This window comes from Sinocyclocheilus rhinocerous, unplaced genomic scaffold, assembly GCF_001515625.1.
Source record: "Sinocyclocheilus rhinocerous isolate Xijiao unplaced genomic scaffold, SAMN03320098_v1.1 scaffold1730, whole genome shotgun sequence".
NCBI lineage: Eukaryota > Metazoa > Chordata > Actinopteri > Cypriniformes > Cyprinidae > Sinocyclocheilus > Sinocyclocheilus rhinocerous.
In genome coordinates this window covers 257,325-264,324 of record NW_015634043.1, presented here as the reverse complement: position 1 = coordinate 264,324, position 7,000 = coordinate 257,325, and the positions used below count along the sequence as shown (strand labels likewise).

The 7,000-nt window shown below is 35.2% G+C and overlaps 1 protein-coding gene and 1 long non-coding RNA gene across 7 annotated transcripts in view; one reads left to right on the top strand and one right to left on the bottom strand.

Annotated features, from left to right (window-relative positions):
- Positions 1–7,000, top strand: part of LOC107745321 (band 4.1-like protein 1) — a 349,703-nt gene that overhangs the window by 139,728 nt on the left and 202,975 nt on the right. The gene's annotated exons all lie outside the window — the stretch shown is intronic.
- Positions 1–7,000, bottom strand: part of LOC107745324 (uncharacterized) — an 18,636-nt gene that overhangs the window by 5,035 nt on the left and 6,601 nt on the right. Inside the window, exons 2-3 of the long non-coding RNA XR_001640584.1 lie at positions 1,394–1,395; positions 1,029–1,036 (exon numbers count right to left, since the gene is read on the bottom strand). This is a non-coding gene — a long non-coding RNA (uncharacterized LOC107745324). The remainder of the gene's footprint in view (positions 1–1,028; positions 1,037–1,393; positions 1,396–7,000) is intronic.

Here is a 7,000-nt window from a genome sequence, read left to right as displayed (position 1 = left end):
TTATTTGTGAACTGATGTTCAGCTGTTCTTTTTAATAGTCAACTTATTTTCAGGTCATCGTCATAAAAGCCCTGTAAACTTTGTCACAGAAACAAAGATGCATCTTTCATTTCATGAAGTCACGGCACGCTTTAGGGTCTCTGTAGAAAGTCTATGGACCGATAGGAGGCAAGCCTCCGCTCTAACTTTACCTGCGGGTGTCGCTGTTGGATAGTGTTACTTTATAAAAACGAGTGACTTTTAGACTTTTAATGTCATATTTAGTCATATTTGCGTTGTTTTATTTTTGTAATATCGATTATTTTCTCATCCACTTTTGAGGAGAGGAGACACTGCCTCCCTTGCCTTATATATGTATATACAGTGGGGAAAATATTTATTTGATCCCCTGCTGATTTTGTAAGTTTGCCCACTTACAAAAAAATGAAGGGTCTGTAATTTTTATGGTAGGTTTATTTTAACATATAGAGACAGAAAAACAACCAAAAAAATCCAGAAAAAAACACATTATATAAAGGTTAGAAATTGATTTGCATTTCAGTGAGTGAAATAAGTAATTGATCCCCAAGCAAAACATGACTTAGTACTTGGTGCAGAAACCCTTGTTGGCAAGCACAGAGGTAAGACTTTTCTTGTAGTTAACAAGCCCTTCATATAAAATTTTTTTAAATGATGTTCAATTCACTTTACTCATGTTTTCATCTTATTGGTTTTCCTAAAAATCCCTAACTGCAGGGGTTACTCACTTTTTGAGAAAATAAATTTCATTACTTCCCCAGAAAATCATGAGTACTGCACAAATACTTGTACAAGTAAAACATTTTAGGATCTCTATTTGTAGATATGTACGTAGGTTTCTTGGCTGTCATTTGGCAACTCAAAGTTTCAGCTCCCTCCACAGATGTATTTCATAATAAAAATGCATTATCGTATGTCATATTAATCAGCATCAAACAAACAATATAAATCTTATTCTCAGTGATTAAAGGTTTTCTATAAGATTGAGGTCTGGAGACTGTCTAGGCCACTCCATGACCTTAATGTGCTTCTTCTTGAGCCACTCCTTTGTTGCCTTGGCGGTATGTTTTGGGTCATTGTCATGCTGGAAACCCATCAATGACCCATCTTCAGTGTTCTGGCTGAGGGAAGGAGGTTCTTGTACAAGATTTTACAGTTCATGGCCTCGTCCATTTGCCCCTCAATGCGGTGAAGTCGTCCTGTACCCTTGGCAGAAAAACAGCCCCAAAGCATAATATTTCCACCTCCGTGCTTGACTGTAGGGATGGTGTTCTTGGGGTCATAGTCAGCATTTCTCTCCCTCCAAACACGGTGAGTCGAGTTAAAGCCAAAGAACTCAATTTTGGTCTCATCTGACCACAGCATTTTCTCCCACGCCTTCTCTGAATCATTTAGATGTTCATTGGCAAACTTTAAACGGGTCTGTACATGTGCCTTCTTGAGCAGGGGACCTTGCGGGCACTGCAGGATTTCAGTCCATTGCGGCATAGTGTGTTACCAATGCTTTGCTTGGTGACAGTGGTCCCAACTGCCTTAAGATCATTAACAAGCTCCTCTCGCGTAGTTCTGGGCTGATCTCTCACCTTTCTCATGATCATCCTTACCCCATGAGGGGAGATCGTGCACGGAGCTCCAGACTGAGGCCGATTGATGTTTTTTTTGTATTTCTTCCATTTCCAAATAATCGCACCAACAGTTGTCTCCTTCTCAGCAAGCTTCTTGCTTATGGTCTTGTAGCCCATTCCAGCCTTGTGCAGATCTTCAATCTTGTCTCTGACATACTTTGACAGCTCTTTGGTCTTGCCCATGGTGGTGGAAGAGGTTGGAATGGAACATACATATTGTGTGGACAGATGTCTTTTATACACCTCTAATGAGCTGACATTAGGAGTAACTTCTTAAAGTGACAGGACTAATCTGTGTTCCACATGGGCACATAACCAATCTGTGGGAGCCAGAATACTTGCTGGTTGGTAGGGGATCAAATACTTATATATCTCTAACCTTTATGTAATGCGTTTTTTTTCTGGTTGGTTTTCTGTCTCTATCCGTTAAAATAAACCTACCATAAAAATTACAGACTCTTCATTTCTTTGTAAGTGGGCAAACTTACAAAATCAGCAGGGGATCAAATAAATATTTTCCCCACTGTATGTATGTATGTGTATATATATATATATATATATTGTATAAAAAAACTATAATATTGTAGTACTATTATAAGTAATATACAGTATAAGGTAAAATTGTTGTATCTATATAAGTTGTATCAATATATATTAATTATAAAGCACTATTATAACAAAATGTATTATTCTAATACATTAATTCTATTTATTTTATTGTCATCTCACATGGATCTGCATTTAAATGCTTTTTTCTTCTTTTTACAACAGGATGTTTTCTATAATGTATTTCATAATAAAAATGCATTATCGTATGTCTTATTAATCAGCATTAAACAAACAATATAAATCTTATTCTCAGTGATTAAAGGTTAAAGATGAAACAAAACATTTGAAAAAAGATTGTGCAAATCGCCACCTAATTGGTGGTTGTGCAATGTATGTATATGGCCATTGAATAAAAGAAGAATAAAGAAGTAGTATGGCATGCTTTTTCTTAGCGTCTGTTTCCATGACTTGTCGATTCGTTGCTCTGTTGAGAATGTCTTGTGTGTTAACCGTGAACATACTCTGAGTTGACTGAACTTACTCCCGAATGTGTTTTTGGAATCAGCATTCCTCGAGTAACCAAGGTTTGGGTTAATCAACCAAGATTTCAGGGTATAAGTGACGGCAAGTTAACCTTGCATTCTGGAATACCCCCCAGGATTGGAAACTACTGTGGAAACTTTGGTAGTTTTCCCATAGCAGTCAAGTGAGCCTATAAGGGAATATCTCCATTACTGTACTCTACCATACTCATTTTTTACTGCTATAAAGGTTCCAGAAAACTGTTGATATGAGAAAACACTTATAGCTAATTGTTCCAAGTAGAGGTCAAAATTCAATGTTTTGAGAAAGAATAAAAATCATTATTCCCTCCCTTGCATTTCTGTATGTAGTGTAAGTATACCTCATTTGTGTACTCAAAATGAATCAAAATGTTTAAAAATACAAAGTATGTGTGTACAAAGTGTACATTTCAAATAACTTATGTTTTAAACTACTGATTTTTTTCTTCACTTTAAAAAAAAATATATATATATATTTTTTTTTATCATGGACATTGACATTTCATTGACCCAAAAATATTTGCATTCTAATAGTAAAATGAATTGCAATGATACATACATGTCTACAAATAGAGATCCTAAAATGTTTTACTTGTACAAGTATTTGTGCAGTATTTTCTGGGGAAGTAATGACATTTATTTTCTCAAAAAGTGAGTAACCCCTGCAGTTAGGGATTTGTAGGAAAACCAATAAGATGAAAACATGAGTAAAGTGAATTGAACATAATTTTTCATTTTTTTTATATGAAGGGCTTGTTAAGGAAAGGTGGTGGAATCAAATATGGGATCCAAATATGACAACTTATTTAGCCTTATAGTGGAGTTATTAGCCTTTTTTAGAGATTCAGCATATGTGCTAATGTCCTGTCCAGTCCTGTGTCAGCTCTCTCATTTGTGGCCTAGAATGTGCTGGAATTGATTCTGTACTGGTGCCCAATCCTGATTCCTCACTCAGTTTCACAATTAATCCATACTGATCCCATCAGGTCACCATAACTCAAGTGTTAGTTATGGTGACCTAACATAATTTAGTAGACATGTGCCGGTATTCGTTAATACTATCGTTATTATCACAATAATGAACATATACGATATTGTTATCGTGGACACTACAAAATACTGAATAATTACTTATTACAAATTGCAGTACTTTCTGATACTGAATAGGGTTTAAAGGGGTTCTTGAATATGATTTCACTTTTTTAACTTAGTTATTGTGTAATGTTGCTGTTTGAGCATAAACATCTGCAAAGTTACGACACTCAAAGTTCAATGCAAGGGAGATATTTTATTTTACGGAATTTGCTTTTTAAGGCATAAAATAAATGGCTGGTAGGGACTACAACGATTTTCTTCCTGGGTTTGTGACATCATGAACCCTACAATTTAAAGATAACATAAACAGCAGTTCATAGCAGCACTTAGACTTAACAGGCTATTTATTTTCAAACCTTTTTACATTTTAATCTAGACTACAACGTGCACTAGATATTGTCTGAAAATGTTTTGATTCTTTATTGTTCTGCTCAATTAGTTAACATTAGTTAATTCATTAGTAAGCATAAACTGCCAATGAACAATTCTTCTAAAGTTAATTTCAACATTTAATAGCACGTTATTGAAATCAAAAAGTTGTAACTGTATTATTTAATGGACCCAAGCTAACATGAATTAAGAGTTGTGTTTTTTTTGGAATAAAAAATAACTTCTGTAACAAATATTGCTCATTGTTCATGTTAATGCATTAACTAAGGTTAAATATTAATTATTTTACACTTTAATTTGTTTGAAACGCTAGTGTACTTTATACATAGTGTTTGTTGAGGTAATGTAGTGTTGTGCAAAAAACACCTTGCATTTCCAATTCATTCTCCAGTAGGTCATGCTGAGAGCAAAACATTAATTTTCAGTGTGAGAATTGAAAGTCCTGTCAACAGCTACCAGTTGAGCATTTTGCATGTAAGATTATGGAAATCTGTTGGCGCCAGTAGCCTCGTGGGCAGCGCGCCGACATACTGTATAGTGCCGTTGCACTTCGGGCGTCCCGAGTTTGAGTCTTTTGTAGGGTATTTGTCAAGTATAATATTTGTTATCCAGTATTAATTGATCATATTTAGCATTACTGTGGTTAATCCAGTAGTACCTTTTCTTTGGCATTGCCCAGTAGTTGGTAATTACAGCTCCATTCACACAGAAGGGCCTTGCTGAAAATACAAGCAAGACCTGAAAATTTACAGGTGTGAGTATTGTTATAGAATGCAGTTGTCAATGTACTAAGTACATGTTAGTAGATAACATGTTATGTTGTAAGTCACCCAACATATATACCAGTCCCTTCATTTATCATAGGATGGAAAATGTTTGAAATATTTCAACCAATATTTGGAACCATGTCTGTTTGTGCGGAGTATGTTCTTCAATTAGATTGCATAATACATGCACTGCAAACAAGGACCATAATGCTCTTTTTTCTACATTCTACTGCTGTTGAACACAACAAAGTCCTGCCTCTCATTACATAACATGGATTAACATTTAAGCCCCCACTCACTTACTGTGCATGCTGAAACAATGGAATCTCTGTTTCAGGCACCATGATGTTAGTTCGACCCTGCCTGTGTTTCTGACCTCTTCTGTTTTAATAAAGCTTGCACATGGATCCGCACGTCTCACGTCTCATCAGCCCCGTTACAATAACAGAGATTTTTTTTTTTTTGAAAAAGTGCCTCTAAGATCATTTCAGTAAGAACAATCCACCTTTTTGCTGAACACAGTAGTCTCGTCCGCCTCATAACGGAAAAATACTTTACATTTTCGGTCTCTAGTGTTTCTAGTCAAATTAACAAACATTTTAATTTGCACATCCAAACAGAGGTTAGAATCCATCATGGTGGCGCTCCTCGGTTACTCAGGAAAAAGGAGGATAAAAGATAGATAATAGAATAGTTAGAGATCAATATGAATCACAAGCCACAGGAAGATGAGGTAGTTAGTGTAATAAACAAGGAATAGGGTTAGATGGGGAAGATGTCCCCTTAAGAACAAACTGTACAATATTTAGTTATAGTTTGGCATGCGCTCGATTTTGCATCAGCCAATGTGTTATTTAGGGAAATAAAGAAAAACATTTGCTAATTTAGCTGTCATCATTACACAAAATGTAAAATTATTCAAAGAGGTGTAAGATGGCCTATTATTAGAGATGAAGCAGTATGAAAATTTTACATAACGATTACAGTGACCAAAATGATCACAATTTTCAATATTATCACGGTATTGTTCAAATTTGCTGGAAAGTTAAAAAAGTACACAAACTGATCATACTCAAACTGAAATAATTTCACCAAGTTTTATGTCAAAAACCAGCAAACAACAAATAAAATTAGCAGCACTATGTACTTTTTGTTTACATAAATTAAATAGATCTATATGTATGTATTAGTGCTGTCAAACAATTAATCGCGATTAATCACATCCAAAATAAAAGTTTTTGTTTACATAATATACGTGTGTGTACTGTGTATATTTATTATGTAATATAAATACACACACATGCATGTATATATTTAGGAAAAATTTTATGTTTATATTAAACAGGGGTTAAAGCAAAAAAAAAATCCTGAGCCTGAACTTTTTTCCGGGGGTTGCGGGGGCGGACACTTACACAGGGTTATTTGGCAAACAAAAAAAGAAAATGATTTTCCTTGAAACTAATTAGTAAAGGATCTGCCATTGCCATTAGCCCTTGACAGGCTCAGACTACAGATTATGGTGGGATATTTGAAACAGCAATACCAAGAAAGGCTACTCACTACAATATGGTGCAAACCCATGCTTTTGATATCAAGTTTTGCTGGTTATGATTTTCCTTGAAACTAACTAGTAAAGTATCTGCCATTGCCATTAGCCCTTGACAGGCTCAGACTACAGATTATGGTGGGATATTTGAAACAGCAATACCAAGAAAGGCTACTCACTACAATATGGTGCAAACCCATGCTTTTGATATCAAGTTTTGCTGGTTAGCTTTGTCCTTGACAGGGTACAAGATGACCTACAATCTAAAACATGACATTTCTGAAATTGTTTTGTTCAAAAGAAAGAAAATAAATAATGGTAAATTAAGGGTGCTTTCACACCTGTAGATCGATTGCTTTGTTCCGAAACAGGGATTAAAATGATTACAATGTTGCTTTTTATTCTTGGTGCGGTTCGCTTTCACACGGCAATGTTTCTAAACGGACC